Source organism: Rhinatrema bivittatum, chromosome 9 (assembly GCF_901001135.1).
Source record: "Rhinatrema bivittatum chromosome 9, aRhiBiv1.1, whole genome shotgun sequence".
Lineage (NCBI taxonomy): Eukaryota > Metazoa > Chordata > Amphibia > Gymnophiona > Rhinatrematidae > Rhinatrema > Rhinatrema bivittatum.
The window spans coordinates 189252034-189274542 of NC_042623.1; the positions used below are offsets into that span (position 1 = coordinate 189252034).

Below are 22509 nucleotides of genomic sequence, written 5' to 3' on the forward strand. Positions count from 1 at the left end.
TTTTCCCCCATTGCTTGCAAAATATGCAGTCCTAAATTGTTTTCAGGGAACTACAAAGTATATCTCCATGCGTATAACAGAGCGAAAGCAGAACTGGAGCAGTTTCTTCGGGCTGACCTCACTTGCGACTTGGCAATCACATAATGGAATCACAAAGCACTTGGCTTGCTTTCCTCAAGCTCTAGTTGGTTTGCAGCTCTGAAGCCAGATTTCCCAGTTTATACACTGGTCTCTCCTGGGGAGGGGGCATAGTCTATGGAAAAATTACTACTTACCTAATAATTACTACTTACCTGATAATTTCCTTTCCTCTAAGGAAGACAGACCAATCCACTCCAGTAGGTTCGGCGGTGAAGGCTTTCGCCCTCTCTCCCCGTAGCTGGAGATCTGTTCCTGCTTTCAGCCAGGGAGGGATGAGCTTGGGTAAAACAAAAGAAATGAATGAATGAAGTGTGCCAGAGGCAAGTTTTAAAGGGGAGCGCGCCTTGGCGGGTTTTGAGAATTTAAAAATGCAAAGATTGATCTCATAGCAGTTTTGAGAATTTTTGAGAATTAAAACAATTTGCAACATTGGCATTTTATTTTAAAGCAGAAAAAGAGACTTACAAAATTGAGCCGGTGACTGAACTTACTGGTTTAACAATCTTAGGTCATAACCTAAGATACCAGTTCTGAGGCTCTGTCTCCTTATAAAAAAACATACAAAACAATTTAATTAAAAATAGTAAAATGAAAAATTGAGATTTATTTTAGAATTTGATAATTTGAATAAAGATTAAAAATTTCTTAAGAGATTTATATTGGTGACCCACGATCCAGTAACAGTTAGTATATATATGTGGATTGAATTGGATTCTAACTGATCCCCTTTTTATTTTGATTCTGCTATAAAGCACCTAAACATTTTAGAATTGTTTTGTCATTTTCTTTTTAAATGCCATTTTGACAGGAGCAACTTCTGCTCCACCATGTGCCAAGAAACTGCAGTGAGATTAGAGGTAAAGACATGTCAACCCATCACACAATGTGACCGTTTGAACGCTTTCTGGTGCTTTATAATAGTGATTATTATAGCACAGGCCTGGGAGTCATGAGAGCTGCTGGAACTGGTGGACTCAGCCACTGAATGCAGTTGTGGGGATGCCACTGTCGTTTTTGGTCTAGTAATGGATCTAGACTGTAGTTGCCTTTCTAGTTCCACTTAAATGCCTAGAAATGAAACTCAACAAAAAAATGATATAAAGATAATCCCTTTCTATTAGACTATCTTGATAAGTTTCTTGACTAGCTTTCGGGAGCTACACATTTTGGCCTGACAAAGGGAGTGCAGCACTCGAAAGCTACTTGAGGAATACATCCTTTACTTTTGACTCATATTCCTGGTTAGTAATGATAATAGTGTTCTCCTGCTTTAGTATCCAAGTACAGCACAGATGTGGCGCTCTTCACCCTAGCAGAGGCTGGGGCTGTGTTTCTGTGTTGGGGTCCTTTTATGTAAAAGGCAGTGCATTAATCCAAGCTGTTGGCTATGAGAGACAACTTGATAATGAAACTGAAGCTTAAAAGACTTTCCATGACGTTCCCTGGACCCCTGCAATTACAGGCTTCCCTCATGCTAAGGTTTCCCATCTGTTCTTGTTTATTTTATAGGAATCTTGGTTTTACTCCAGTTGTGCTTTCCTGTAAAAGTGGGAGTATTTGTCGACAAGTGTGATTTTGTTCATACATAGACAGTATATAACAATCTGCTTTTTTTTTTTTCTTCTCTTTTGGAACAGATACTATGGCTTTATTCTTACTCCCATGCAAACATGGGAATTTCCATCCTTTTATCTTCCTACTCTGCAACAATCCTGGTCAGTCCCAGTCCCATAGGATTTACTCACGTGAGTGTGCTCTTTTCGATAAATGGCTTTTGAAAATTGGACATTACCTCCTATGTTTGTACCTGAAGCAGTGCCTTGCCCAAGGTCACAGGGAACATATCTATCTTCCTCCTTTACATTCAGCTATGCTCATTCCCAGCCCTTGCCCATAAACTCTCCAGGATCCAATCTGCAGCAAATCTGAAAGACTCTCTCGGGGCAGCAGGATTCAATGCAGGTTTGATTTTTAGCATAACAAAATTAACCCGTTTCCTCCAGCTATTAGATAAAAGCATAGATCATGTATATTCATTAGGGATATTCTGAAAACCCAAACAGTTTGGAGGTTAAAGGAAGTCTGGAGTTGAGAATCACTGCTCTAGGGCCTAGTCTCACAGCATCGCCTGAGTATAGCAGTTATCACCATAAAGCAACACCTACAGATCTTACCTTGCCTGCTGTACTGTTCTCACAAATCATCGGCCTTTGCTTGAGTTGCTAAACAGTCAGTTAAATCTTCTTTTTTTCCTGCTTCCAAACTTCAAATAACTCAGTTCTGGCTGCTGACTTTATTTCTATCGGCAAGCTTATTGGGGAGACAACTTCGTGGACTTTATTTCAGCTTCTTAATAATTGCTACAATACCTCCGGTAAGCAGCACAGCTGATAGTACTCCAGCGGACTGCCTTCCGGGGTCTGACGTCAGTGGGAGGAGCCCATTCAGACGCCTACAAGATCGGCGTCTGTATGGCGCATTCACTGTCGGCGTGTCGCCAAAGCTGCTCGCCTAAGGGACGAGCAGCTTTCTTGGGCTTCATTGGAGTGTTGTCGAGAAACTCTGAGGAATTTCATCGCATTTTGATAACAGCAGCCAACGGAATCTGGCTGAACTGTGACTGTGTTTCCAAAAGATCTCATCTTTATAGAGGTATATTTTTTCTCCTTTTCATAATAAAAGTTCTTTTTCCTCTTGGTAATGCCACATACCAAGAGGAAGGGGAAAACAGCTACATCTACACCTGTGGTGGGCAATAGTCAACAAAAGATTTCAGATCTTTTTGGCCGAACCATAATATTGACCCCAGGAGAAGTAGTCGCTGGAGCTGTAGTCCAGGAGCAGGGACTCAACTCCTTGACTTATGAAACACCCTTAAGTCCTGGTGCTCCCTTAACATCGGATCCACCAGCAAGAAAAATAGGAGGAGAATTTATATTCAAGGATCCCAACTTGAACCTGAACTTGGTCTCTTTAACCTGAGAAAGGGGGAGTAGTGGGATTAGAATACCCACAACAGAACCCTGGGTCTCAGGGTTTAATGATCAAGGGCAGGATTTTAGTACCGTTTGGGCTTCTAAGGTAAAAGGGATGGAAGGAGGGCAAGGGGTAGCAGTAACTGGTATACCTGTTATAGTACCTACTAAGTTTACTATGGAAGAAATAGGTGGTATGATTTTATCAATGCAAAAGTCAATCAATGACTTAGCAAAATTGGTTCAGGAAGGTTTGAATAATAGTAAAATATTACAGTCAAGAACAGAAAAGTTAGAAGGGGCAGTAAATAATTTAGGACTTAAAACTGAGGAGATTGAAAAAGTACAATTGAATCTGATCAAACCAGAAAAAATGCAATTAACTAAATTGGAACAGTTGGAAAATCAAATCAGGAGAGTAAATCTAAGGATCCTAAATTTTCCTAGAACTCATTTACTGTCCCCTAGGGAATTGTTTAAAAGCTACCTAGTAAAGGTTTTGAAATATACCGCTACAACATTACCTGTAATAACTAGAGTATATTATATTACTCAAACCGCTGTAAGAGGCGATTTATTAGATCAGCATCAGGGAGAACAAAATGATACAGATTTGTCAGAACTTCTCGAGAAGTCTTCTGACATAGAAATAAAAGCACGTGCCACATTAATTGTCCAGTTTGCAGATGCTTCACAGCGTGATTCTATTCTTAGGCTATATTTTAAAAATCAAAACTCTCCTTTTCATGGCTTACCTATTAGAATTTTCCCTGATGTCTCTCTTAGTACACAATTAAGAAGAAAAGAATTTCTCTTAATGAAAGATAAGGTCATACAAAGAGGAGCCAAGTTTATATTGCGTTTTCCCTGTAAATGTGTTCTCATACATCAAAATACAAGATATATATTTAATTATCCAGAACTACGTATGTACCTAGATTCCTAAATTCCATCTTAAACCTTAGTCATTGGGAGAAGAAAACGTGTTATTATGGTTAAACACAAATATAGTTTAGTAGTATTTTCTATTATAATTACTGCTCTTTTTTTCTTTACAGCCAGTTTCTGTAATTACTCTCGAGGTTGATTTCTAGGTTTTTTACAGATTGTATGGGTGATTATCCTTGTATGATATGTATTTAATTATTATTACTTATACAACTGTGTAATATCTTCTTGAAAATGGAAAGTTTAATAAAAATAAAATAAAAAAAAAACACAAAAAAAACCACTCAGTTCTTGAATGGCAAACATTTATTAGAATGAAGAAATAGCTGAACACTCACTGCGACAGTGCATCGTGATTAGCCGTACAGCCACCTGGTTCAACTGTTATCAGACTCTGGAAGCTCAGATGAAGGCTACTGCAATTGAAATACAAGTTGTGGCTATTAGGGAATAGTAGCAGATGGAAAATAGAAAGAGGTGAAAAAGCAATGCTTCTAGGATCTTGTAGAGGATTCAGAAGTGCTATTAGCTTACCCAGGTGCCTTTTTCCAACTGAAAATCCCACAAGAAATCAGTTCCAGGCTGCTCTGGGTCAAGGGACAGATAGGAAGAGACAAGAGAACACTGACAGAGAGAGCAAAACCGAAGTAGATCCAATTTATTTATTCAGATGTATAGGCCGCTAATGCATTAATTATAACTCAACATACACAATCCAATATGAAAAGATAAAACACTAAAAAAAAACCCCAACCATAATAATACATTGCTTATAAATATAAATAAGTATAAAATCTATACACTAAAAAACACAATTTCTCCAAGGATTGAGAGTTAAAAACAAAGCAATAAAACTTAATGCTAAAAGACATAATCCAAATTAAAATTAGTAAAAAGCTTGCTTAAAAATTGTGCTTTTAGTGCAGATTTAAACAGCTTTGGGCACCCAATCACCCTGAGTTCCAGAGGAAGAGAATTCCAAGGGCTGGGTGCTGTCATGGGGAAGGCACGTTCTCGAGTAGCATGAAGCCTTGCCTGTTTAATAGGAGGAATATCAAGTAATGCACTTTGGGGTAGATTTTAAAAAAAGAACGCGTGCGTGCATCCATGTGCGAGCGCTAGCCAGCGTGCACACATGGACGCGCATGTCATCAAATCGCAGGCGGCGCACGCAATGGGGAGGGGGAGCAGACATACGCAAAAACATCGCGTGCGACACGTCATTCGGCTTCCTCAGTTCCCTCCCAGTCCATTCCAATTAAGGAGCAGACTAGAAGGAAACTTCCCCATCCCATCCCCTACCCTAACCTCCCTTCCCCTATCCCTACCCCTAGGTACCCCTATTTTATTTTTTTTTTATTACCTTTTGCTCCTCCAAAGGAGCAGTAGCAAGCTGCGCGTACCAGCACAGCGGCAAATGGCAGCTGTACAGGGCTCCTCTAGTCCCGCCCTGCCCCCCCAGACTGCCCCTCCCCGCTCCTCTGCTGAGGCCCGGCTCTTGTGCACATTAATGGGTTACACCTGCGGCCGAGCTCCTTTTAAAATGCGCGCAAGGCCCGGCCACACGTGTAACCCCTGTTTTTCGCGCGTGCGGGCCATTAAAAATCGGGCCTTTTGTGAGTACCTCAGAGTTCTTATCGGTTCGTATGCTTGAAGTATTAAAGTTGCCTATGGCAGCATTTTTAAAGTTAGGAGCTTATGGGGGCAACATGGCAACAATGTACTTGATTCTTCATTGAACAGGTAGCCAGTGGAGACTGACAAGAGTGGATGAGATATGGTCATTTCTGCCTGTGCCAGTAATTATCGTAGCTGCAGAACTCTGCAGCAATTGCAACGGTTGAAGTGAGGAATCAGGAAGGCCAATGTACAATGAATTACAGGAATCCCGTGCAATCGGTAAACATGCCTGCACCACTGTCCGAAAATGATGAGAGATTAAAAGTGGCTTCAGACACCTTAATAGGCGCAGTTTATAAAAACGAGTGCATACCACAGCTCTAGTTTGAGGTAAACAATCCAGCTTGGAGTCAGTAAGTAACACTCCTAGGCTGCACGTACTCTTTGAGATTCAAGGTCAAAGGGACCTCAATTAAATCCTTACATTCAATAACTATAATTTCTGTTTTGCAAGGTACAGAGCTAGCTTACTGTACGGTAGTTAAGCCATTGTTTGATGTTATTTATACAACTAGAAACTGAGGCTGAGGTATCAGACCAGGATTTGGCAAGTAGGATTAAAAAACGGTATCGTAGGCCAAAAAGCAGGGCCAAGAGAGCTGATCCCTGAGGAATTCCCGAGAACATCGGGAACCAATCAGAACTTTATCCCTTGATGGTTACCCCTTTGCTGTCTATTGGATAAATAGGAGTAAAACCACGGCCAGACTGTACCTGAAACACCAATCTCTTTCAGTCTATACAACATAATTTTGTGATCCACCATGTCAATTGTGGACGATATATTCAGCATAACAAGCCCAAAACCCTGGCAAATTCCAGACCTTTCCTGATGGAATCATATAGAGATACTAACAGAATTTCAGGGACCATCTAAATGTGAATTGAAACTGGTTTAGAGTATTGTGGTTTTTTACAAATTCAGCTGGCTCTTTTAGCACCTCTGGTTCAATCAATTTAGTGACAAATCCCAAAGATGATGTAGGCCTATAATTGGCCAAGGTGGAGGGATCCGAATTTGGTTTCTTAAGCACTGGATGGAGGGATGCTTGCTTTAACAAGTCTGGAAGGTTAGCATCCTCGAAAGAGGAAAGGCGCAATAGCATCCTTTATATTTTTTAAGATGGCCACACTGTACAAATTCAACGGACAAAATAAGGGGGTTCATAATGGAGATGATATTTAAGATATCAAACTCAGTTGCCTTTTGAAAAAATATCCTAATTTGTTTTGAATGTTTCTGGAATGGTTTGGAACCACTGAGGATTTTGGCAAAAGTTATCTAAGATTTGTTTCCTTTTGTTATCAAGGAAGATCATGTAGTCATCACTCTTAAATGTAGAGAGGCAACTCGTGCACATATGTGCACACGTATGCCGGCTCGCGCACATGGACACGGTGTTTTTATAAAATATGTGCATGTATGCTATAAAATCGGTGGAACGCGCGTACATGTGCACACAATTTTATATAGATGAACGCATGTGTGCGCGAATGCCACGTCTACCACATAAGTGGGGGGGAATTTTTTAAGGGGTGCGCAGTGAGGTCACTTACCCTTGTCCTAATTCGTTCCCAGTTCGCCCAGGGTGGGACTTCCTAACCCCCCTCCCCCCCTAGTTTTAAAAGCTCCCTTTCTCCAACCCTTACAAACCTGCTGACTAGCCGTGGTGTTTTTATTTTTTGACTTACGCGCCAACAATAGCAGAAGTAAAGTTACGCGGTGAGGACCCCTGGCGCACGCTCGTGCATGGGATTTTCCACATGCCCCCTTTTTTAACTTCCACATGATGCTCCATTTTTTAACTTTTGGATTTGTGCGTGTACCGAGAGAAATGTACGTGCATGGGCGCTTCTTAAAATCTGTGCAGCGTGCGCCAGCCCGAGTCACGTGTGTATCTCCTGGCTGTGGTGTGCGTAGGGCTTTTAAAATCCACCAGAGTGTGTTTCTTGATAGACTTATGAAGTATTTAATCGGTAGTTACGACTCCACACAATTGCAAAGAGAGCCCTACAATCCCTCCCATTGTTTTTGATCAATGTATTATACAGTGAACATTGTGCCTTTTCCACCTGAATTTTATACTGGCCTAATTGTGCCGTATAGGCGACCAAATGTTCACGAGTGCGTAGCTTTACCCAAGTTCATTCTGTTTTGCGTAATGACTGGCTATAGGTCTTAACTTCCAGTGTAAGCCATTGATGTGAATGAAGTAGGGAGTCTTATTTAGCTGTCATTTTGCTGGTTCAACTGCATCAAAAGATTTTAAGATGGAGCTATTCCAGATCTCAAGTGCTTCACTAACATTGCATGGTTCAGCTCCATCTAACCGCCCAGTTAGTGCCGAACTAAACAGATCATTATCAATGTGACCACTGCTTAAAAGACTCCACCTTATTGGGAGATGATTTAGAAGCTTGCTCATCAATAGGAAATTTAAAGATGATTAATTTATGGTTGGACCATGGAGCTCTCTAATAACAGTGGGTCAAATGAGACCAAGAGAGATGTTGATAAGGTGAGGTCCAGCGTATTCCGAGCTCTATGAGTCTGAGCATGTACTAATTGGTCTCATCCCAAATTATACATCATGTTCAAGAAGAAGTCGCGGTTAGATGACATCAATGTACTATTTACCTGCAAACTGAAGTCTCCAATCATCATGGTGGTATTTAAATTAGCTTTAGATCCGAACACTTGCTCAAAATAGGGAAAGCAGTTTGTTTGCCTCAAACCTGGTGGTACATAGTTTAAACAGACATTGAATGATTTTGAAGTCAACATAAGCACTTCAAAAGGAGAATCACTGCTTAAGTGTTTATGGGTAAAATTCCAGCATTCCTTATATACAGCCAAAAAATCACCTCCATGATCCTTTGTGAAATGGAACGGTTAAGTTTTAGTGCTAGCAGGTCAGATGGCGGAAGCCTTGATTCTGTAATGCCAAAAATGTCTGGGATTCTAATGCCCACAAGATCGTAAAGGGCAGGGATCTTTTTCCTTATTGCCTCTGCATTAACAAAAGAAACAAAAATAGTCACAGATTTCTAAGTGAATCTGCAGTTTAACAGTCTCAACACACCTCAAGCATGATGGCCGCCAGACATCCTTAGAGTGCCGGTGAGCTGGCAAGTCACTGAATCTCCCGTTTCCGGATATCACCTGAACGGGATCGCCAGCTGAGAAAAGGGGTTCAGGACACTGTAAAACGGGGGTTACGTTTTCGTTGGCATTCATCACGCTCAAAGGAGCAAAGGAGCTTTTTTGTTGTACTCCTTTGTGTGCAATGGAGCGCGAAACTCCTCTGGCACGTGGCACCTTCAGCATCCAAAGCCAGCTCTTCATCCCCTCGCTCAGATGACATCAGTGTGGGGGAGGGGCTTTGAGCCCTCACTGACATTAGGGCAGCCAGGTGTCAGGTAGAGCAGGAGACGGGAACTTCTGAGGCAGGGCTTGAGGTGAACAAGGTCCAATGCTGCATGGGCAGTGAGTCCCAAAAAAACACCCCCAGGTCCCATTGAATGGCACCCCTCATTGGTCTTCTCCCCTCCCCCGCTTAAATGGCATCAGCAGGGGGCGAGGCTTCGACCCCTTGTTGTCATCGGGGCTCACCGGGTATCAGAGTGGGAGACAGGATTTTCTAAGGCAGGGCTTGAGTTGAAGAAGGAACTAAAAAAAAACCCCCAAAAAAAAACCTCCTCCAGGGAGCTCAGACACGTTCAAATAATAATCAATCAGGAAAAGGAGCTTTAAACCCTGCAGACTCTAAGCAATCTCTAAATCTGACACAGGGTGGCAGCATAATAAAGAAACATGTACAAACACTGTGGAGGCAGAACACCTTTTCTCGCTACCAGACACTAAGGCAATTGGCACCGAGCCACCAGAAAGACCAAAATACAGAGTATTTGCATGTTCAGTAGAAATTAATTTAGCAGCTTCCAAGCCCTGATTGTTGGTTTTTATACTAGATTAGACAGCACAGGATACGCATTAGAAAAATGTAGCAGCTACAAGGATGCCATGCGTAAGAGATGTAGATGCATCGCAATGGCAAGACATAGGAATTCCTATACTCAGAATTTAGAAGATGGACAACCGAGACGCACAAAAAGGGATGACTCTTCGGAAACATGAAATGCCACTTTAAAAGGTGCTATGGAGAATGACCTATTATTTTGAACCTGGTTGCAATAGGCTGATAAATTCTGCTTTGAGGCCCAGTACGAAAACGTGTCCTGTTCCTATTGACGTTGGGTGATTTGCGGAAGTGATTAGGTGTGGCAGAATGGCCTTGTAAAAGCTCCCCGTGTCCTTGCTGCTGGACTGCATTAAGGGAAGTGGCCGTGGTAACTGAACCGGCCCTGCTCCAGCCGGGGGCAGCATTCCCTCCTGAAGTCAGTCTTCTGGGATCGTTGCTCACCGATCCTCAGGATAATTCTTTGCTGGTCACCGCTGCTTCAACAAGAGAATCCGGCTTGGAAAACTGCCCTTTGTTACCGGTAACAGATTTTCATTCTCCTGTTTCTCAGTTCTCGAGGTACGAGACGGGGCTGCCTCCTCTCTTCTCTCTCTCTCTCTCCTCTGTTTTGCTTTGGTCGCAGAGCCCATGGCCCAGTTGACTGGGGAATCTATGGGGGAATCGCTATTAATGGTACATCGCATAGGGTGTCCTGTAGTAACACGGGCCCGGCCGTTGACTGGGGAGGCAGACACTGTTTGTTTCCTTACATACAATTCATTTACAGGGATAAAGCAAAACATAAAAAAAAAAAAAAAAATCTGCTCACCTTGCAGTGCTGTCAACAAACCAATGAAATGTGCGTGGTTCTGCTGTGCTTGTAGCTTCCTTCCTGCTTCCCGGGGCCGCCTCAAACCTTCCAGGCCCTGAGTACTTATGAAGCGCTCCTCCGTACATCCAAGACTCCACGTGGGTCCATGAGGACCGGGGAAGACAGCTATGCCCGGGCCCTTAAGGCGGTCTGAGGGAGTTTCTTGTAGACTCCTTCGCCGTCCACGTCCACCGCAGATGGTGCTTTTGTTCGTATCCCGAGACCTCAGTTCCTCTTGTGTTAAGCTGCTTGTCCTTTTATGGAGGAGGTCTCGGGGTACAAGCGTGACATTAATACATCTGAAATTTTTCTGCTAGGTCACAGGTAGGGCTACGCATCTGGCGAATTTTAATGAAAGTGCCCGTTTCATTTCAATTCATTTTTTAAATTATAGAAAAATGATCTGCCTATAGTTTTTCAGCTCTAAAAGATCTGGACTGATTTGTCTATGGCATGGTCTTACAGGATTAGGGTTCTCAAAATTAACATTGTGACTAGGCTAACGATTGTTTATCAGCATGTACCCCTTCTCCAGCCCTTTGTCAATTTAAACAGAGCCATATCTAGCTTTATTGAAACAAGTGCCCTTCAGATGTCAAACTCAGCCCCTTGTCAAAGGACTCACGGCATGGCCTCCTCTTCGGTTTTATTGCTGGGCCCTCACGGCGGGCGGAGTCATTTGCCTCAGCTGGAATGGAGGTGGGACATCTCATCCGCTGTCTCAGGGGTTTAGCGCCAGAGGTGATCCAGCAGCTTCCCACATGTTCTCACAGCACGGCGTTTGCTTCAGGCCGGGGGGTGATTTTCTGCCAGGTCACCATCGTGAAACAGTGGAAGCCACAGGCTGCCTTTTGTCTTTAGAAAATCAGCCCTGGTTCAGGCCACGGTAGATATTTCTTGGTGTCTGCATGAGGGGTTTTTGGGGTTTTTTTGCAGACACTGGCAGATGGGAGTAAAACAGGTTAAAGTTCATATGTCAGCCACTCAGATTCACGCATTTCAATCGTTTACATGGCCACGTTAATATTCCCAATCACACCGTGTCAACAGACCTTCAGGTTAAGCCGTGGGTTCTCAACCCAGGCCTCAGGACACACCTAGCCAGTCAGATTTTCAGAATATCTGCAATGAACATGCATGAGAGGGATTTATTTATATCCCCACTCAATCCACAGTTCTAGGCGGGCAACGAGATTCCCACACAACGAGGAGAAGCTTAATGGTTAAAGCAGAGAGCTAGGAAGCAGGGAAGCCAGGCCTCAATTCCTCCTGACCTTGGGCAAATCACTTCAACCTGCATTTCCTCAGGTACAAATTTAGACTGTGAGCTGACCTGGGCAGGACAGTACCTACTGCACCTGAATGTGACTCGTCCCGAGGTACCCATGAAAGGTCGTGAGTGGGGGAAATAAATAAATGTCCTGCACGCTCATTATGGACGTCCTGGAAATGTGACTGGTCAGGGGTGTGTCCCAGGAAGCGAGGTGAGAACCACTGGATTTACGCATTGTGGGCAAGGGGTGGATCCCACGGAGGCCTAATCGGAAGGAACCCGCGTGCCGTGGCGGGGGGTCTGCTTCCAGCACGATGACCGGAGTGACACTGGAGAAAGGAGGCGATCGCACTGCATACAGGCAGAGCTCCCCGATTCGGGCACCGGCTGGGTGGGAGGGGGGGGAAGGGCTGCAGGGCTGGGCCCGGCGTCCTCGCAGATCTCTATTTATTTCAACTTTTCGAAGGGTTGGGGGGCCCGCAGTAGGCCGTATAACTTAACTCCTCCCTGAAATGCCCAGAGCACCTGTCTTTTTTTTTTTTTTATTCCACTAAAATCTGTCTGGATAAGGAGCTGAACATCTGGGAAACCTTGCCATTTAGACAGACAAGCTTTGTTATGTGTCTAAACGGCTTTTGAATATTGACCCAGACATACAGGATTTCTGGCAAGAGCTTATCAGTCTCGCTCACATACGCAATGAAATTCATCAGAGCACGGAAGCGCAGCGCCCATGCTAAATGGACGTTTCCCGAGCAGCAGAAAAAAACCCCTGAACTCTCTACCCCGAAGCAGAAGTTAAGTTATTCCTTCTCCGTGCAGCAGAGAGAGAGAGGGGAAAGGTTCCTAGCCCGGCCTCCCTCAGCTCCGCCGCAGCGACGACGCCACTGGGGAAATATTCTGGAAAAGCGCAGATCTGTCCCCGAGCAAGGTACAGTAACGCGCCTTGCCCAATTCTCTGAAGCAGAGAGCGCGCGCACACTGCTCCTGAAGATGGAAACCGAGGTGCAGGTATCTTGCAGCCATTTGTGCAATAAAATGCGTTATGTGCTTTACAGCGATCCAGCAACAGCTGTGAGAGGGAGGGGGGGACCTGAGCAGGGCAAGAAACTTCTGGAAAGCTAAAACATTTCTTCTGAGATGCTGACACAAGCCACCCTCCACCCTCCCCTCCAGTGCCCAGGTGTCTTCACATCGCTGAACCTTGAGAGTTTGCTGTCACACACAATCCCAGCTCCTGGCTGCCTTGGCAGCCTCGCCGTGCATTGCTGCAAGTTTCTGGAAATTAGCCCGAGCAGCGTCGGACCTTGGATCTGGAGCCCATTCAAGCAGTTAACGCCCAGCAGGAGCTCTTCTTACACAACATGTAATATAGGAATGCTGTAAGGTTTGGCGTCAACACCTAACAGCGTGGATACGTATATATATATATTTATATTTCACAATGAGGCTCACGTTAGTGTGCTATCGGTCTCGTCCTTACCAAAGTTTAAAACAACATATTCTTTTAAGAAAGTAAAAGCTGCTCTGAGCAAGCCTTCGGGATGGAAACAGAAAATGCCATTTTTTTTCTCGTGCAGAGCTCTAATTTTGTTTCTTGTCATTATGGCATTTCCTTGCAGTTTTATGATGTTTATATATCATTTCGTTTTCCCATGTATATTATTTAATTTGTTTTCCTTTGGCGCAAGCTAGATCTTTACAACTTGTTTAGGTTTTTTGTTTTGTTTTTTTTAACCAAGTTTTATGACTTGCACATGCTGGAATGACAAACGGTATTTTGTTAGTCTTCTGGATTATTTTTGGAGGGGAAATGACAAAAACACAAAATGAGAGATACAGCTGATGTTTTCATGGGGCTGTGAAATGGCAACGCCTCCCTAAAATAAATGAGGGATCTGATGGAAACTACTATAAAGCTGAAAATGCTGAGTTACAACCCCCTGTGCCCTCGGTTGTCTGTTTCCACGTCCCATACGGAGGCCACAGCAGGGGGGAGGGGGGGGGGGGAAGAGGAGCTTACGGCCCCCTGCTAGCCACTTTCTCCTTACAAGACCATCAGTCTGGATGGTCTTGTAAGAGGTTTTCAGTTCTGTCTTGTCAGAAGTGCCAGGGTCGGACAATTTGGGCGATAGGCCATGCCCTGGTCGTAAAAGGTCGATTCACCCAAAACAGAGTCGAATGCCGCAAACCCAGTCGAGCCACTATTTGAGGGGGCTCCTTCTGACGCTTCAGGGGAGGGCTGTTGGCCTTGGTCCTGACCCAGATGCCTTTCCTTCCCCTCGCATCAGCTGCTCATTTTGGACCTGTCTTGCCAGATGTAGAAACGGGCTGACCAGATACCAGCAGGGACAGGAGCCGTGCTCCCTGGGAACCAGAAGGCCAGCAGTGGCCACCGGAGGACCTAAGAGCATACGATGTGCCACGCTGAGGCCTAGCACAGGTCCATCCATCCAACCCAGGACAGTGGTCAGTCCGTATCATGAGGAGAAAGTGGCTGGCAGATCCTAAGACTAGACCCGTTTGTTGTCGCTCACTCCCAGGGAGAAGCATTAGCTTCCTAAGTCTACTACTCCTGGGGGAATTCTGTGCAAAAAAATTTAAAATTCTGAGCACAAAATTCTGCAAACTTTATAGTGGTCAAAAAAACATAATTTACATGACAGTCTTTAAGTAATTACATTTTAAATTAATACAGAAAAAAGTTATTACTTAGAGATGCAGAATTTTAAATATTTTGAGCAGAATTTCCCTAGAAATTCACTGTAAGAGTGTTCCTTCCACTCGCTCTCCCTGCTCCCCTGGCCACATTGCTCTCTCAGGCCCCAACTCCTCCACCTGCCAGTATCTCTCCCCTCCACCTCTAGGCTCAACCCCTTCCACTCTATCGCCAGTCCCAGAGTTTGACCCCGTTCTCAGTACTGCCCCTCACCCAGGCTCCCTCTGTCCCTCCCTCTCTCACACACATGCTCCCTCTCTCTAGTATACATACACACACCCTCATACAGGCTCCCTCACTCTCTCGCACACACACATCCTCTCATACAGGGGCCCTTTCTCTTGCATACACACCCACACAAACTCCCTTTCTCTCTCACACATACATCCTCACACAGGCTACCCGTGTCTCTCTCTCACACACCCATTCACACACGCTTACTCTCACACATACACAATCCCTTCACACAGGCCAGCACCCTCACATACACAGGATCCCTTTTTCATACACACGAGCTCCCAATCTCTCACACACATACACACTCCTTTACAATCTCCTCATATAGGCTCCCTCTCTCTCAAACCAACACTCAAGCCACCCCCCGCTCTCTTACCTCCCATGCTCTCTCTCACTCTCCCCTCCACTCTCCTCTCACACATTCTCTCTCACCGGGGCCTTTATCTTCGCCGCGAGCGAAGCACACTCCCGTTTGTGGCATGCCGGGGTCTCTTCTGCTATTTTCTGCGCAGAATTTGGCAAATTATTATGGACTTTTCCTCCAGGAACTTGTTCAAACCCCCTTTTAAACTCAATTATGCTAGATGCCGTGATCATGTTCTCCAGCAGCGAATTCCTCAGCTTGAGTGTGCGTGTTGAGTGAAAAAAAATACTTTCTCCAGTTTATTTTAAACCTGTTTCATGAAGTGTCCCCCAAGTCATAGTAGTAATCGAAAGGGCAAATAACCATCCCCTATTTACCTGTTCCACCCCACTCCTGTTCTTTGTACATCTCTAACATATACTCCTCCTCTCCAAGCTGAAGAGCTCTCACCTGTTCAGCCTTTGTCTATAATGGATCCACTCTGCTGTGCCTTTTCTAGTTTCACTTTATCTTTTCTGAGACGGAATCAGGGCAGGTGAGAGCTTTTTTTTTTTTGCTGCCCTGTGCAAACAATCACTGTGCTGCCCCTCCCCCACCCCGTTCATTCATCTCCCTCCAGTAATCTAAACTTTAAAATCTGATATCCCCCTACCCCGGGTCCACCCTCCCCTCTCCTCTGGAACCCATGGCCAGTGCAAGGGTATTAGATGCCCTAGGCAAACTTTAAATGCCCTGCCACCCCACAACACCCTACACACGGATATGATTAACAATTATGAATTTATAACAACAGATTTTTACATTAAAAAGAACATTCAAAGCACAGTCTTCTGAGGTAAAAGAAATATCACTTACAAAAACCTTTATATTATATTTACATGCACTGCTGTGGTGCCAACCAGAAAACCCTGCAAAAATACCCATACGGCATTAGGCCTATTGTAATGCATTTCGGATGTGGGCTTGACCCTCAGAAAGCCTTGAGTACTCCCTTACCAAATCAGCACTAAGTGCCAGCACTGAAACAATAACAATCTTACCTATGAAAAAGTAAAACTGCAAATATAAACCAGCTCTTAAATACCAATACGCCTCCTATTAGGATAAGGGAACTAGCCAGGCTGCTATACATCCTTACGCAGAAGCTACACGCTAGCAGAATACTTCACCTTGGTCACAGCTGCAGAACGCAGACCAAACCCCTCACCAAAAACAGACCATGAAGTATAAATAGAAACATGCAGACAAAACTGAAGTGGAAACCACAACAAGGCAGACTCTGTATACAGTGCAACAGAAACAACACCATTCATCATAAAACAATACAACCAAGAAGTATAAAACATCAATCATAACAGTAAAACTGTATTAATAATAAAGATAAATATTTCAAGACAGTTGAAGAATAAACATCCAAAAATTGTAAAAACTCATAAATTGTTTACATTTCCCAAACACCAGTAAAATATTTCAAAACAGCAGACACATTAACTAGCACCCAATAAGTAAAACTAATAAGGATATAAATATAGGGGCAGATTTTAAAACCTGCGTGCAGGCGCAGATTTGATTGCGCAACCCGGCGCGAACAAATCTACACCCGATTTTATAACATGTGCGCGCAGCTGCGCGCACATGTTATAAAATCCAGGGTTGGCACGCGCAAGGGGGTGCACAATTGTGCAACTTGCGCGCGCCAAGCCGCGCAGCCTGCCTCCATTCCCTCCGAGGCCATTCCGAAATCAGAGAGCCCTCGGAGGGAACTTTCCTTCCACCCCCCCCCCCCCCGCACCTTCCCCTCTGTTACCTGCCCCCAGCCCTACCTAGAACCCCCCCTTATCTTTGTTGAAGAAGTTACGCCTGCCTCCTGGCAGGCGTAACTTATGCGCAACGGCCGACGGCCGGCCCGCAATCCCGGGCACAGCGGCAAATGGCTGCTGTGCCTGGAGGCTCAGGCCCCGGACCGCCCACGCCCTGCCCCTTTTTGCAAGCCCCGGGACATACGCGCGTCCCGGGGCTTGCGCGCGCCGCCGAGCCTATGCAAGATAGGCTCGGTGCAGGCAGAGGCAGCTTTTCGGGGGTTACACGCATATCCCTTTGAAAATCTGCCCCATAATTTCCCGTTCTCCATTACCCTGAGATTGTTGTGGGTTAGTGGGTATGGGAGGGCACACAAACTTTCTCCTCTCTCTCTCTCTCATATATGCACACACACTTTCTCTCATACGTATTTCATGCTTCTATCAGATGCACACAGACTTTCTCTCTCTCACGTGTGCACACACACATACACATTTCCTCTCATACATATGCTCACACACACAGATGCTCTTTCTCGCTCACACACTCCCACAAATTCATCCTCTCTCTCTCACATGCTCCTTCGGTCTCATGCATACATATGCATTCCCTCTTTCATGCATACACACGGGCTTCACCTTCTTTTCTTCTGCTTGCTCCCCAGTCCTCCGGCAGCCCTGGGCCTGCCCCTTCACTTTGTCCTCCATTGTGTCGGAATCACAAGATGGCCTCCACGCCACTTCAGCTGCTGGCGGATTGGGGTCTGCCAGCAGTCCGCAGCCTTTGCTTAGGCCATCAGGTGGCCCGCGGTTTCACTATCTCTGCTCTTTCCCTCACTTCTCATCCCCTTCCTTCCCTACCTCAGCTCTTCCTCTCCTCAGTATCTTGCTCTTTCCCCCACTTTTCAAACTCCTCCCTCCCTCCCTCCAGGTATTCTCCGCTTTCTCACACTACCTCAGGTCTTCCCCCCATCCCTGTTCCTCTGGAGATTCTTCTCCCTCTTCTCACCCTTTAGTGAGACCCTGTCTCAGCTTTTTCCCCCCTTTCCTCATTATCTCAGCTTTTTCCCCTTCCTCTAGAGCAGGGGTAGCCAACCCCGTGGCTCTTTCATGTGACAAATGTGGCTCTTGTGCTCCGGTCCCTATGGCAGCTGAGCACCACTGCAGAAGACAGGACAGAAGGGACTGGAACAGGGAGACCAGGTTAACTCCCTGGCCCAGCTACCCCACCCCTGGCACTGAATGCTGTGAGAAGGGAGTGAATGTCCCTTCCTTCCTGAAGTAAGCCAAGGAAATTGGGTTGTCTGGCGCCTTATTCCTCCCCTGGATCTATGCTACCATTTGATCTGTTGATCTTCAACAACCAATCATCAAGGGAACCCCTTGATATGTGGTAATGTGCGGTTGCTATTTTAAGAACAACCACTTTGTGACTGTCCTATTCAATAGCTCCCGTATTTTATTCTTTTAATCCTTTATTTGAATACTTTTTTTGTATTTTTATGCTTTTTGAATTTTGTGTGCTTTATTATTTTTTTTTATTTTTTTGTTTTCCCCGGCGATCTGTCCGACCCACCCTATACGTTACATCTTTTTTTTATCTCAAGTACTTATCTGAAAATACTGGATTGCTGCCGCTCTTATGGGTTCGGATCCACCTGCCCGACATTCGGGTTCGGGTCCACCATTGAAAAAACACATCCTTTCTCCGCCGCTCACTTAAAAGATCAGTCGCGCAAAAACAAGACATGATGTGCTTTTTCAAGGGTGGACCCGATCAACGGACACAGTAGAGATTTTCCCGAGGTCCCTGAAGCAGGCAGAGTACTGCCGAAACATGGCCACTGTCGGGCAGGTGGATCCGAACCCATAAGAGAGGGAAAAGAATGAAACCCAGCGGTGTGATGTGGAGAGACCTGGAAGAGGGGAAGGATATGAAAGAGACACAGACACACAGGGAGGTTATTGGGGAGAGTGGGTGTGTGAGAGCCAGAAGCTGTGATAGTGAAGGAAATATTAGAGAGAACCAGAGAGGTTACTGAGGAGAAGGAAAAAGGGCATTGGGGGTCAGAACAGAGAGTGGGGGGGGGGGGGGAGAAGGGAGAGAGAGAGAGAGAGATGCAGGCAGGACAAGAAAGAAAGTGAGGGGGAGGGGAGGAGAGGACATGGAGGAAGTAGACAGGGAGTGGGATCAGGCAGAGGATGGGAGGAGAGAGGGGTGCACGGCCGCACAAGGAGCGGGGTGAAAGGTAATTCTGTTACAGCCGCTGAGCCTCCATCATTATTCTTGTGTGGAAGGGAGGATGTTTTCCTGGGGCTGCCGAGCGACCTTTAACTTTCGTAGCCAGCAGATAAGCATATTTAGATATTTTAATATCCAAGCACGGCAGCAGATTAACTGAAAATAGGAGCTGTCTGAAAACAGAGAAGATAGAGGCCCCTTCCGTTGCCCATTTCACTGAAGACATACGGTGGACGGTAGTGGTACTTATACCTTCACATTGGAGGGGAAGGGGGATCGCGTCAGGAAGTTGAAACGACAATGAACAAAGATGGATTTTTCAGTTGCAATCAGTTTCCCCAAAAGGGCTAAATCAGGAGACTGAACGGGCCCTGCTTACGTGAATACTTTCCATCTAATTAACGTTATAATCGGGAGATGGCTGGGTGGGACTTGGTCTGCCCAATTACTTGCTAATGTATAACCCTGTGCATGAAACACTTATATATATAGAGAGAGAGAGAGAGAGAGAGAGAGAGAGAGAGAGAGAGATGATTTGGGGTATGGCACCTTTCCGGGGCGGTGTAACCGTGAAAGATGGCGGCCTTGGGGTAAGCGTTAATATAAATGAGCTGGTATGTTATTCTCGGAGTGTGAGATGCTGACGTTGATGCTTTTCTTTCAGAAGAGAAAGTAGAAGAATTAAAATCTAATTCTTCATTGATTGATAATTTGAAACCGGGAGGGGCCCTGACAAAGCAGGACGCGAAACATGATATCATGTCGGACTAGACTCTGGATTGCAAACTTTCATCGAAGGGGGAAGTATCTTACTTTCAGAAAATTTAATGCATTAAGGATTTATAAGAAGAGGTTGAAGTTAAGATATCAGATTTTCTATATGTGGAAAAAAATGTAAAAATTATGGACATTAGGACCGATGATTAAAGATGACCCCGAAGTGGTAAAAATATTGAGCAGAAGTGCTCTCTAGCCGTGAAGTGTTATGAAGGTCCAATTTCAAAATTACCCAGCATGCTAATTCTTATTGTAATCCCTGGGTGGGAAAACCCAGATAATGGATCCAAAGCACACAAAAGTTCAGACCCGATATGCAAAACTTTCCAAGGTGTTCGGGGCAGCTTAGCTTCTGACCCTTTTGTGTTGTTACGTTGCCCTCTAGGTCATTCATCGACAGCCCTGATGGTCTCTAACAGTCTACAGCAGCAATAATCAAGCTGGAAGCTAAGTGATTTCCAACCTAACTTTATTGATAGTTGATACAATGGATGAAAAGTTCTTTACACCTCTTTGATGTTAAATCCAATTGATTTACAGGTTGAAATGAATACACTTGTGACCTTACTCCTCTCAAAAAAATCTTTAGAATTTGTAATAGTTCCATAATGATTTAGCTCCTTTGCCTCTCCAAAGATTCAGACTGAAGAAAGTGTAAACTTTCTCCCAATTTCCCAAATGTACTTGAAAATTCTTTCCACTGTGGAATGGATAGATATTTAGTCCCAAAATGCAAAACATCCCAGTTCTCATATGTGTCTGTAGTCTAGTACACCTGGATGAGTAGTGAAAATACTCTAGAATAATGCCTTAATAATGCCGCCTCTCTCTTAATGGACGTGAATCCATTCCTTGGTGGTAACACAGCGTCTTCCCAGGTCCTCTCTTAGGTGAGTGACACCTCTTCCTCAGAAAAAAACAAAATCTGAATCATTGGGCCCTAGGCTTCCCAGTCAATAAAACACGGACTGAAATCTTACGAAAAGGAGAACTAAATGAGATAAAGGAAGAGTGGAAAAGAAATTCTCTCTCAATAACAAAATTCTCCAAAATCCCTGGATCAAAAATACGGAGAAGGCCCTCTGTTCCAACTCCCTTCACCCATGTCTCTGTGAAGAAGACCCTCAGAGTCCTTGTCCTAGAAAAAAATAATCAAAACTGGGGACTGCATAAACAAGGAAGATCCTAGTGAGGAAACCTGAACCAAGAACTCGCAAATAAATCCAACTAGAATCCACACCCTAACATGGTGGTAGGGGTTTATATACTGCTAGAGCACGCCATCGGCTGCTCTCACATCGGGGAGCCAAACCCCCAAGCTCTACTCATTAGTATCTCTGAACCTCCCCAGCAAGTTAGTACACTCCTTCTGCTAAGGAAAACCAAAGGTTCCTTACATTATGTTCTTATATTCAATAATATTCAAGTCTGGGGATTATGAAGGCCATTCCAAAACCTTGATCTTTCTTCCTTGTAGGTACTTCCTGGTTGATCTTGAGATATATTTCAGATCGTTGTCTTGCTACGATATCCAACCTCTTCAGTTCTTCACTGTGTGGAACATTAGCTTCTAGGATACGTTCCACAAAGTTTCAGGCTTATCACAATTTTTTTTTTGCATACTTTAGATGATGGGCTAATGGAAAATGTTTCCTTCTGATATCTCTCCCGTGAAGAATATTGTTGGGTAAGCAATGTTGTAATAGGGACCTGTGAACAACTGCTCCAATGGCAACTAAACTTCTCAGGAGGTCATTTGCGGCGATCTGTAGGGTCTGTTTTGCAAATCTGACCAGTAATGAGCAGTTCGTTCAGAGATTTTTCTTGGTCTTCCAGATTTCACCTTGGCTTCAAGTAAGAGCAATAATCACAATCTGAAAGAGTAGAGGGATCAGAGTATTTGTTCAACCATGGAATTGTCTTCACCTGACCAACAAATTAATGAATTTTGAGACTTTATTAACAACTGTTTTTTAAAAAAAGAACTAAAAACTTGGATGCTCACTAAAGCATACCAAAACACCCAATGACTCTATGCTACATATAAACATGCAGAACCAATCCAATGCACGTAATTAACCTGTACAGTTTATCAAATGAACTATGCTTATAACGACTATGATAACAATGTTTACAAGCACGTGAATTTCTGTACAATCTGTTAAACATCGATACTTTGTAAACCGTTGTGATGGCGAAAACGAACGACGGTATATAAAACTCGATAAATAAAAAAATAATATCAACTGGAAGAGTGTCTAAACGTTTGCACATGCCATATTAACAGGGTGATGAAACTGCTCTTAAGCGAAGTATCTTCACATCTTTACCCCGGAAGCACCCAATGTACTCATGAAACATCAGCTGATGTCGGATGGGTTGTAGTATATGCTACAACTGCACAACTTTGGAAATTTTGAAGAATTCACAGTTGATTTGATAATTTTGTATATGCATTACAAAAAAACCCTAAAAAATGATAATGCCTCAAGAGTGAATATTATATTGTTCTAGATTTGAT

At 44.3% G+C, this 22509-nt stretch overlaps 2 long non-coding RNA genes across 4 annotated transcripts in view; one reads left to right on the top strand and one right to left on the bottom strand.

The window, feature by feature from the left end:
- Positions 1-299: 299 nt before the first annotated feature.
- LOC115099542 overlaps positions 300-22509 on the bottom strand; it is a 57717-nt gene continuing 35507 nt past the window's right edge. For all 3 annotated transcript variants that reach the window (XR_003858827.1, XR_003858826.1, XR_003858828.1), the window contains exons 2-3: positions 4403-4480; positions 300-418 (exon numbers count right to left, since the gene is read on the bottom strand). This is a non-coding gene — a long non-coding RNA (uncharacterized LOC115099542). The remainder of the gene's footprint in view (positions 419-4402; positions 4481-22509) is intronic.
- LOC115099540 lies at positions 12581-22409 on the top strand. The gene is made up of 3 exons (XR_003858823.1): positions 12581-12781; positions 12909-13216; positions 19876-22409. It is a non-coding gene; the product is annotated as an uncharacterized LOC115099540 (long non-coding RNA).